At 38.6% G+C, this 12,241-nt stretch overlaps 1 long non-coding RNA gene and 1 other non-coding gene across 2 annotated transcripts in view; both read right to left on the bottom strand.

Moving 5' to 3' along the window:
- Positions 1-217: 217 nt before the first annotated feature.
- Positions 218-12,241, bottom strand: part of LOC132541665 (uncharacterized) — a 29,026-nt gene continuing 17,002 nt past the window's right edge. Inside the window, exon 4 of the long non-coding RNA XR_009552784.1 lies at positions 218-496. This is a non-coding gene — a long non-coding RNA (uncharacterized LOC132541665). The remainder of the gene's footprint in view (positions 497-12,241) is intronic.
- LOC132542771 (U6 spliceosomal RNA) lies at positions 7,153-7,258 on the bottom strand. The gene has a single exon (XR_009553745.1). It is a non-coding gene; the product is annotated as a U6 spliceosomal RNA (small nuclear RNA).

Consider the following 12,241-nt stretch of genomic DNA (forward strand, 5'->3'; position numbering starts at 1 on the left):
TTTAAAAAAGAAATTGTACTCCTATGAAAGCTAATTCCCTCAATAAGCTGAGAGTCTCAAAGTTTGTGATTTTTCGTAAATAAAATAATCTTATACAGTAGATTATAAACAATATTTTTCTTTTCTTTTTTCATTTTATTTTATTTATAAAAAGGAAACACTGACAAAACCATAGAATAAGAGGGGTACAACTCCACACAATTCCCACCACCAGAACTCCATATCCCATCCCCTCCCCTGATAGCTTTCCTATTCCTTATCCCCCTGGGAGTATGGACCCAAGGCCATTGTGGGATGTAGAATGTGGAAGGTCTGGCTCCTGTAATTACTTCCAAGATGAACATGGGCTTTGACAGGTCTGTCCATACCCCCAGACTATCTCTGTCTTTTCCTAGTGGGGCAGAGTTCTGGGGAATCAGAGCTCCAGGACACATTGGTGGGGTTGTCTGTCCAGGGAAGTCTGGTGGGCATCATGCTGGCATTTGGAACCTGGTGGCTGAAAACAGAGTTAACATACAAAGCCAAACAAATTGTTGATTAATCAAGAACCTAAAGACTAGAGAAGTGCAGATAAAGAGTTGGAGAGGGTCTCCATTTTGTAGATAGCTAATAGGCCTATTTTAGTATTCTTCCAAGGGGCCTGTGGCTATACTAGTTTTTTTTTTTTTTTTCCTGAGCCTGAAATATGATATGCAGGTGTAAAAAGGACCAGAAATCTGGATCAGGGAAAAGAGTAGCTCCCTAATAGGGGAAAGGTGTATCACTACTGTTGACTATAAACCTTATCAATCTGATGTCATCTGGGGCCCATATTCAGCTTAGGAGCCTATGTGACCTCTGTGTCCCTGTAGATCTGAGCTCACATTCTATGGTCATGAGTAGGAATGTTCCAAGTTGCCCCAATATCAAGACCCTTCTTCTTCAGGTGGAGCATAGAGTATGTTGTCCATCCTCCCTTCAGAGGGTGGAACATTCTCTACCATTGTTGATCCAAGTTGAGGGCAAGGTCTATGGGGGCCCACAAAGGAGTCTGTTTTGTTGTTCCTGTTAGAAATGACCAGTAACAATGGGGAGAGGGATTTATTCGAGGCCTAGGCCCATCATGTCTGTTTGGGAATCTCAAGACTCTCCAAATAGGGCCCCAGCTGATGGGGTGGCCTGATAGTGACTAAAGAGTCACCTTTAAAGTATATCAGTCTCTTGCCCTTATTCAGCTTTTGCAGGTCTTGCTTTCATAAGGATAGCTTGGGAGTGAGTGAGGGAAGTATAATAGGAAATAGGTGAGGAGGGTGTCTAAGTCTAATTAATTACTCTTTCATGATGAACTTCATACTGACTCACTGTAGACTATTGTGTACTTTTGCTTTCAGTTATATATTTTGCCCTAATTTATGGATACATGTGAACATCATGGGACCTGGTCTATATCTAGGTTTTGGGACTTTGTTAGGAAGTGAGCCACGTGGAATGGAATTAGAGAATATTATGAAAGGAAAGGTCTCACCCAAATAATGAGGCTGAATACTTGACATTCCATGCCTGACTTCTATGGACACAGTGTGAAGTGAAGCATACCGAGATGGTACTCATTGTGTTGTGTTGGTCTGCTTCTAAATTCTGCTTCTAAGACCCCTTCTGTTTCATGGGTTTAATCCCCCCTGCTTAACACTGTATTCTATTTACATAACCACTGTTAACTAAGCACTGCCCTGCCTCCAGGGCATTGGTTTAATCCTCACTGTTTTGCATGCTTTTTCCTTCTCCCCAGCCCCTATCCTACTTACATACTCTTCAGACATGACTCTTCTGCCTCAGGATATATAAGGACAAGATTGTGATTAGAGATAGCTTAGATTGTGCTGTGTTCCACATGAATAAAGACTGAACTGCGTACCACTCAACCATGTGTCCCTGGTAATCTCTCTCTCCCGCCCGCAAAGCTAGCCCGACAGTGTTGATTAGGTTGGGATCAGCAGATGTGATATCATTTGGTATAAATTGACAGAAGCATGCAAGAAAGTGAGCCCCACCCTAGAGGTTCCAAGACTGGGGAAATATAGGTTCTATGGAGGAAGTGGGAGGTTCCTGCTGTCTTAGGGCTTAAGAAGATAGTAGATAGTTATTGCTATAATCACATTATTTATCCACTTTTTTTCATCCTAAAAGTCCTGTGAAAATGGTGCATATACACAGATCTGGGCACACTTTCTACAAAAATCCTTCTTTTAATTAAAAACATCAAGATGGTACATATTACTTAGCTAATCAAATACAATCATTAGTTTGGATGAGTAAAGAGGAACTGTAATTACTGCACACATTAAACATGGTTGATTAAGAAAGGGTAATATCTTTATATTTTTAAGTGGGCACTTTATATTTATATTTGCTAACTCTGATATTCCAGCATTAATAGTATCTACATCATGGAGCAAGAAGTCAAAACATAGTGCCTAAGTTTTGTCTAATACTTTCAAGCTAAAGGTCCAAAGAGTTAATCTACTAAGGAACTCAGTAAGTAGAAGTTATGCCAGATTGTGCCCCTAATAACTTAGTATAAGAGAGTCTTTGATGGGAATTTCACTACTGTTTTTAAAAATATTCAAATACAAATACAGATTTAGATTTTGACAGTCCAAACATAACTGGCACTAACATATCCACAGAATAAAAATGGCATTTATACTTATTCCTACTAAGTGATCAAAAAGCAGGTGGCGGGAGTTGGGCGGTAGGGCAGCGGTTTAATCACACATAGAGCAAAGCGCAAGGACTAGCTAAGGATCCGAGTTCGAGACCCTGGCTCCTCACCTGCAGGGGAGTCGCTTCACAGGCGGTGAAGCAGGTCTGCAGGTGTTTATCTTTCTCTCCCTTCTTTTGTTCCCTCTTCTCTCCATTCCTCTCTGTCCTATCTAACAAGACATCAAAACAACAACAATAAGAACAATAAAAAAACAAGGGCAACAAAAGGGAAAATAAATAAATATAAAAAATAATCCGATAAAAGTGGTGGCATAAATTAAATAATGAGAAATTCTCTATAAATTTCACCATTGTTTCTATTTGTGACATAGCATGTAGTAACGATTTTCCTACCAATAATCCATCTTTGTAATGAAATAGGTACACTTTTCATGAGACATTAGAAATCATCCTAAAAAATTAAACTGGAATTATAAAAATTTAGCATTCACTCTGATGACTTTGCAAAGTAATCATTATGGAAATATAATGAATATAATTGCCACGAAAACCAATCACACGCTTCTAGTAAAATAGAAATATTGAGACCAGAGGTTAAAGTTTTCGCAGGACAAATTATGCAAATGCAAGTAGCCTGCATCTTTAACATGCCCCATTAATTTAAATGGTTTTGATAGAATTCAATCTGACCCTGAATGTGTCTCATCAGCTTTCAGTCCCTGTAGTTATTGTAGTGAGAGCTCTACTTGATCACAGCCCTGTGGATAGAGGCGCACTCTCATCAATCCCAAAAGTTAATTTTACTGTCGTCAATAAATGTATATAAAGTAACAAAATTCTGAAATGATCAGCAGCTTTTTGAAAAGCATTGTTCGTCATTTCTGTTTCTAAAATGAATGTGATTTTTCATTTATTTTTAGGGATTTGCTTTTCTCTGACTCTGCAGCAGCTAGATATCTGAAGCACAGCACTGATCAATACAGGTGAATGGGAGAAACTAATATTTAAGAAAAGGGTAAATGGAAAAAGAAAATACTTACGTGAATTTTTAATTCTGGTACTTTCCTTAGAATTTAAACTAAAATTTCACGATTTCACCATCCTAGGTAGGTATAAATGTACTCTATTTTCTAGTAGTATCTTATGGAAGAACAAAGTTAAATATATTCGAAATTTATTAAAATGTTACATTACAAACATATAAGTGATTATAATATTAGCACATAAACTATATGTAAGCAATTTGTTTTAGGCACCATAAAATAACATTTTGAAGGCTAAAGGTATAGGTCATTGGATAAGCTACATTCCTTGTCATGTATGTGTTATGAGTTCTGGCCCTAAACAGGAGGTTGACTAGAACCATAGCAACACCCATGCAGTAGTTCATCTTCTTCTGCTGTCTTTCTGTCTTTCTGTCTGAATGAAGGAATGGGCCTGGGCAGCAAAACTGAAATTGGATGTATTCAAGACTCTGACTGTGACAAAAACATAGCAACTTAGATTCATACGGAAAGCTTGACATTAATTTGTTAAGTCTATGATTTAGCAAGATATGTTTTACCACAGTATGTTTAAATGATGGAACATCACACATTAGTCTATAGTATTATATATCTTTTATAGCAAATTTTCTTCCTTCCAATAGTCAATCATGTAGGTAATTCTGTGGGTATAATGTAAGTGGAGGTCCCAAGATTACAAAGATTACTGGGAATAGTCTTGGGGACTTATTTCCTGAGATAAACAGATATTTAGACAGAAATTTGATGTCTTAAGAAAAATCACACTTTCTCTGACACTCAGGAATTAGTTTGCCACCTATATTTCTCTTTAAAGATTAACTATCATTTCACATTATACCCAATTTTCATCACCGCACTTCAATTCTCTAGGAAAGTTTTGTGTTTCAGTCTAAAAACTGTGCTTAACAGCAAATTTGTGACTCATCAGGTTTTCTATCCTCAACATTTGAATAAACCTTTGGTTTTTATTTTTAATTGGCAACTCATCTTTGTCCAGATCTCTTTGACCTATCAGACTTTGATTTGTACTGTCGAATCATCTTCTTCAAAACAACAAACCTTAACTTTATCAGGTGTTTATTATGTTTAAGTCTTGTGCCAAAGGGCTGCTTGCTTCAGTCTTTACAGAAAACCCACACACAGAGTTTTGTCCCATATAAGAAGTATGGAGACTGAGATTTATAATTAAAAAAACAAACTGTTTTACCATTTTGTATCCCTTTTCTCCAGTGAAACTAAAGTGGATCTTCTATGGTTTAGAAAAGCAAAATCAGTGTAGTCTGAGGCTTGAAATTTGGAGGCTGTGACAACCCCTACCTGGAGCAGTCAGACTGATACATTCAGTCTGGTTGGACCGAGAAAGAATCTTACTAATAAGAATACCAAACCATAGGCCCTGCAGGCTGTTGCTCATTGAGTAGTGGAGACCACTCTTTGATCTCCTTCTAGACCTATTATTTATGGCCTACATTATATAAGCTATAAGATCACCCTACATTACTTAGAATGTCTACCCTATACAAATTTTCATTATTTTTCTGGGAAAGCTTCTAAATGTGAATAGACTGTTAATGCCACTCTAACTGTAGCTAATACTACTATAAACAAACAAACAAACAAAAAACCAGAATTCCATGGTTAGAAATAGTTTACTTGGAAACTGTACTGCTTTCCTAGATGTGCAACCCAGGATCCAAGCGGTATCTCTGAAGGACAATTCATTGGTGTGGTATCTCTCTCTCTCTCTCTCTCTCTCTCTTTCTCTGTCTCTCTCTCTCTTTCTACCTCTAGCTGAAAGAAAAAAAAAAAACAGAGAAAGAAAAGAGAGAGAAAAGAAACCCACAAAATTCTACTACCTCTTCAATGAAACTTGCTTTGATCCTATGTTATCTTAGTTTACAAACTCAAGGTGCTTTTAAATCAATAAATTATTTCTTTTTTTTATAGAAATGTGCCTGTGATTTCTTTGACAATAGCTTCTCAAAGTATCACTCACCATTCTATAACAATTAATTGGCAAAAATATTATTGAACTCTCATCTAGTTGACTGCTAATCCTAGAGCTCAATCATCATCTTACACTGCATTTTTTTTTTTGATAGGACAGAGAGAAATGGAGAGAGGAGGGGAAGACAGAGAGGGGGAGAGAAAGATAGACACCTGCAGACCTGCTTCGGGGAGCCAGGGTCTCAAAAGGGGATCCTTATGCCAGTCCTTGTGCTTGGTGCCACCTGCCCTTAACTCACTGCGCTAATGCCTGACTCCCTCCCTACACTGCATTTTAATTATCTGAGGAGATCTTCTGTACCTCACCTTATTTTACTGTGAAGAATGAAAGCCACCAGGTTTTGACGTGATCCTGAGCTAGGGTTCTAGATGAACCTCTGTGGATTCAAATCTTTTCCAAGTACTTAACTTCCTTTCACAAATTCCCTTATCTATAAAATTGAGGATGATGATAATAGCAATGATGCCAGGGAAATTTATAATCATTAATGTGCTAAGCCCTTTGAAAATATAAAGCAGTATTAAATGTTAATCTTCTTAATTAGATGAAGTGGCAAATGTGTCAAAAAGTTTGCAACTAACTTCATTACGCTTTCAGTTATGTGGATAAAGTTAAGTCCTTTACAATGTGTTTTAAGTTGATTAAACATATGGTGGGCTATATTGATAAATGGTCATTGCTAACAAGCTATATTATATTAAATATATTTTACAGTCATGACAAGACAGTATGTACTCTAGTCAATAACTTACATCTCAAAATTATTCACTTTTTCTACTTATACTTAATTGCAGTCAACATAAATTTATTCATATAATTGTATTATTTTAACAAAATTATTGGGGGGTAATGGTTTACAGCTCACAGTAAATACAGTTATCGGTACATGTGTAAAGTTTCTCAGTTTTCTGTAAAACATTCGAACCCCATGCCCAGTACAATTCCTTCACGCTCCATCCAAGAGGAGGTGAAGAAGGTAAATTCATTATTTAATAACTGAGTACTATTATTTCATTGTGTATATAGACCACGACATTCTCAGCCACTCTTCTCCCCAGCCTCTATCTGCAGGGGGAAAGCTTTGCAAGTGCTGAGGAAGTGTTGCAGATGTCTCTCTATTTCTTTCTTTCTTTTTTAAAATTTTAATTTATGTATTTACTTATTAGAGAGAAACTGAGAGGGAGAGAAGCTAGAAAGAGAAAGAGACAGAGAGACACCCACAGCCTTGCTCCACCACTCATGAAGCTTCCCTCCTGCAGGTGGGGACGAGGGGCTTGAACCCGGGCACTTGCACACTGTAATGTGTGCACTCTACCAGGTGCACCACCTCCTGGTCCCTCTTTTTCTCTTTCTATCATCCCTTCCCTCTCAATTGCTGGATTTCTCTATCAAATATAGATAATAAGAATCCTACAGTAAAAACTGAAATGCTTCATAGGTCTGTGTGTCATTGCTACACAGGGGCTATACTAATCTTCTCTTTGTCATTCCAGTTTTAGTATGTGTGCTGTAAGGTAAGCACATGCATTTATATTCTTATTAAATCAGTGATTTGAAGGATTCTGTGCTGATAACATTGCCATCAGAGAAAATCATCTGAGACGTAGATGCTGGTGCATGTTTGTGGAATTGGATAGAAATAGTATGACATACCATCAGCAATATTAAAAATAATAATAAAGGGAAAGGGATAACTAAAAGAAATGAAGTAGAGTAAAATTATGTCTCCAGCTCTAATTATTTCATATACTCTAAACCTATAGTATAAGGCCAAGGCATAAGCAATCATGTGAATGAAAAGATAAATCTGGGTTGAACTTTCAGATAGAGCAATGTCAATGACTGAATTTAAAGGGTTCAATGATTTCACTGTAATAAATAATGTGTTTCTTGCTCTTGCTTTGTCAAAGACCTTTGACTCCTTATTAATAAATGCAAAATTAACTTTAATAAAAATATCAGGCCTGCAAAATAGCTCACTAGAACAGTAAGCTGGCTCAACCCCAGCCCTTACCACATGGAGGGAAACTTGGGTAAAGTGGACTTTTTCACATTTTCTCTGTATCTTTCTAAGAAACATTATCTGTGGCACAGCTATATACAAGTAATGTCAAAGGACATAAATTGTGGTGATGTTGGGTATTATACAGCAAATCCTAACAAAGAGATTTTTCAAAGGTAACCCAATTGCCAAATAATGTGCTTACAACAATACCTATCTATTATCTTCTTGAACCCTAAGACAGCAGGAACCTCACATTTCAACTACAGAGCCTGTATTTCACCCAGTCCTAAGAACGGTAGGGCGGGGCGCACTTTCCTGCTTGATTCTTTCAATTCTTACCAAAATATATTGCATCTGTGGATCCCAACCTAATCAACACAATGAGTGCCACCCCAGCATGCTTCACTTCAGACTGTGTCCAGAGACTTCTGGTGTGGAATGACAACCCTTCAGCTTCATTACTCGGGTAAGACCTTTCCTTTCATAGTATTCTCTAATTCCATTCCAGGCGGTTCACTTCCTAACGAAGTCCCAAAACCTAGATATAGACCAGATCCCGTGAGATAGAGCATATGTTCACACACATCCATAAATTAGGGCAAAATATATACCTGAAAGCAAAAGTACACAATAGTCTGCAGTGAGTACCCCCCAACACTTCATCTGCACTATTCCAGCCTTTAGGTCCATGATTGCTCAACAATTTGTTTGGCTTTGTATGTTAACTCTCTTTCCAGCCACCAGGTTCTAGATGCCAACATGAGGCCAACCAGACTTCCCTGGACAGATGACCCCACCAATGTATCTTGGAGCTCTGATTCCCCAGAGCCCTTCCCCACTAGGGAAAGAGAGAGGCAGGCCAGGAGCGTGGATCGACCAGTCAATGGCCATGTTCATGGGGGAAGCAATTACAGAAGGCAGACCTTCCATCTTCTGCAACCCATAATGACTTTGGGTCCATATTCCCAGAAGGATAAAGAATAGGAAAGCTATCAGGGGAAGGGATGGGATATGGTGTTCTGGTGGTGGGAATTGTGTGGAGTTGTACCCCTCTTTTCCTATGGTTTTGTTAATGTCTCCTTTTAAAAAATAAATTAAAAAAATAAAAAAGAAACGTTATGTGGAACAGTCATGCGCAAGATAGAATGACAAATAATAATAATAATAAAAAAATAAATATTTATAGCAAAAGTATAGATGTAGATAGCATAATGGTTATGCAAAAGACCTTATTCTTGAATCTCTGAAATCCCAGGTTCAATTCCCCACACCACCATAAGCCAGAGCTGAGCAGTGCTCTGTTAAACTATATATATGTAAAGGCAGCAATAATTAATTCAGAGGTGAAGCTGATGACATGTAACACTAATCTATGTAAGTGGCTAAAAAAAAATTTAAAACCTTAGCCTGCCAGATTTGTAAATTGCCTGTTACCAAGTATTCTATTGAGTTGTTAGAAAAGTCTAAGATGTATTTTTTTTGTATAGAAAATATAGAGGGAGCCAGGTTGAGGCAGACCTGATCAAACACACATATTACAGTGCACAGGGATCCAGGTCAAGGCCCTGGTCACAACCTGCAGGGAGAAAGCTTCACGAGTGGTGAAGTAGGCTACAGGTGTCTCTCTCACTTTCTACCTTCCCTTCCCCTCTCAGTCCCTCTCTGTGTTCAATAATAAACAAGAAAGTCTTAAAATCTTTAAAAAGAAAAGGAAACCATATAAAATTTTTATCTTGACTGTTCTGACAACCCAATATTATAGGGAGAAAAAATCAAGTCGTGATCACTAGGTATTACAGCTGGCTTACTAAAATGGTTCAATGGGCGATGCTTCTAAAAATAAATAAATAAATAGACCAAACTAGTTAATTAATATGAGAGAGGGGGAAAATTGATTGTATGTCTAACAAAGGGACTTTTCAAAGTTAACCCAATTACCAAATAATGTGATGGTAACAGCAACTATCCATTGTCTTCTTGAACCCTAAGACAGCAGGAACCTCACATTTCAACTATAGAGCCTAAACTTCCCCCAGTCCTGGGACCCTAGGGTAGGGCTCACTTTCCCGTATGCTTCTCCCAATTCTTATCAAATAATATTGCATCCGCTGATCGCAACCTAATCAACACAACGAGTGCCAACCCAGCATGCTTCACTTCTGACTGTGTCCAGAGACTTCAGGTGTGGAAAGACAACCCTTCACCTTCATCACTCGGGTAAGACCTTTCCTTTCATAGTATTCTCTAATTCCATCCCAGGTGGTTCACTTCCTAACAAAGTCACAAAACCTAGATATAGACCAGGTTCCAGGAGATAGAGCATATGTTCGTTCACAGGGCAAATATACACCTGAAAGCAATAGTACACTAGAGTTTGCAGTGAGTACCCCCCAACATTTCATCTCCACTATTCCAACTTTTGGGTCCATGATTGCTCAACAATTTGTTTGGCTTTGTATGTTAACTCTCTTTTTAGCCACCAGGTTCCAGATGCCGTGAGTATGCTGGCCAGGCTTCCCTAGACTGAAGACCCCACCAATGTGTCCTGGAGCTCCGCTTCCCCAAAGACCCACCCTACTAGGGAAAGAGAGAGGCAGACTGGGAGTATGGATCGACCAGTCAACACCCATGTCCAGTGGGGAAGCAATTACAGAAGCCCGACCTCCCACCTTCTGCAACCCACAACGACCCTGGGTCCATGCTCCCAGAGGGATAGAGAATGGGAAAGCTATTGGGGAGGGGATGGGATATGGAGATTGGGTGGTGGGAATTGTGTGGAGTTGTACTCCCCCATCCTATGATTTTGTTAATGTCTCCTTGCTTAAATAAATAAATAGAAAAAAATTAGTGAATATATAATTAATGTTAAAAGTCTATGGGAATATGAATATTAACTCTGTTATAATAACTACTTTGTTTAATTTTGCTTTTTACCTTTATCTTGATGAGAGTATAGGCCATGTCTAAAAACCCGGGTTTAAGCTCCTGGGCCCCACCTATAGAGAGGAATTTCAAGAACCATTAAATTTAAGAAGTTATAAAATCACTTTTGTAAGTAACTTCTTTTTTAAAAAGATATTTATTTTCCCTTTTGTTGTCCTTGTTGCTTTATCGCTGTGTTGGTTATTATTATTGTCATTATTGATGTCATTGTTGTTGGATAGGGCAGAGAGAAATTGAGAGAGGAGGGGAAGACAGAGAGGGGGAGAGAAAGATAAACACCTACAGACCTGCTTCACTGCTTGTGAAGCGACCCCCCCTGCAAGTGGGGAGCTGGAGGCTTGAACCAGGATCCTTATGCTGGTCCTTGTGCTTTGTATAACATGTGCTTAATCCTCTGCATTATTGCCTGATGCCCTGTAAGTAGCTTCTAATCTAAGCTATCAACCTATTATCAACAGCCATTCACACTTAGTGCAAAATGAGATAAACTTTCTTGTGAAATAGCTAGTCTTGTTGGGAAAGAATGAATCAGCATACCTGAATTGACTATTATAACAAACTTTAAATGCCACTTTGGGCATATTGACCATCTATTTCTTTAATGTCTACAAAGAGAAAAAAGAAGTTTGAGGAATCATTTGGCTATTATTTGATGTGACACCGTGGGAAGGAGCCTGTGCCTCATGATTTCCAGACTATTATCCCATTGAAGCATTTTTCTCTTCTATAATGGTCTTGCCCCTGAATACAGACTCTACCTGAGACTGTGGTAAAATATAGGTTGAATAATTCCATCTAGATTTACAATTGTTCCACACCTTCCTTGAGCTTTGTAAGTAGTAGGAAAAGCCTTAGGGGCTGGGAGTGTGGCTTACTAGTAGAGCACTGACTTTGCATGCCTGAGGTTTTGAGTTAAGATCTCCAGCAACACATAAAATGACAGAGGTGCTCTGATCTCTGTCTTTCTCACAAAAGAGCCAAACCCATTTTGATAGTATTTTCAAAAGGGGGAGCACATGGGCTTATATCCTCTTTGCAGGGCAGATGCAAGCCCCAGTGGGTGTTCTCTGCTGGAGCTGTTCTGAGCCATTGGAATGCTGAGATGGCATGATGTGTTTGCAAAAAGTCTTTCAAACCTGAGACAACCAAGTCCCAGGTTCAAACTACTCCTGCACTACCATAAGCTAGAGCTGAGCAGAGCTCTGGTAGGAAAAAAAAAAATTTAGTTTCTCCATGACTGTTCATCCCTTCACATAAAACTGTGTGTGTGTGTGTGTGTGTGTGTGTGTGTGTGTGTGTGTGTGTTATCCATAGGACACTGGGGCCTCCATAGGACCTTGCCCTCAAGGTTGTATCAACAGTGGTAGAGAATGTTCCATCCTCCAAAGGGGGGTTGGGTAACATACTCTATCTACCACTTGAAGAAGATGGGTCCTGAAATTGGAGCAACTCGAAATGTTCCTACTGATGACCACAGAACGCAAGTTTGGACTCGTTCAAACATTTTTATTTCCCTGTATACTTAATTGTTGGAATCATGTCAAAAATGAAAAAAAA

This window comes from Erinaceus europaeus, chromosome 1 (assembly GCF_950295315.1).
Source record: "Erinaceus europaeus chromosome 1, mEriEur2.1, whole genome shotgun sequence".
In the NCBI taxonomy this organism is placed as follows: Eukaryota; Metazoa; Chordata; class Mammalia; order Eulipotyphla; family Erinaceidae; genus Erinaceus; species Erinaceus europaeus.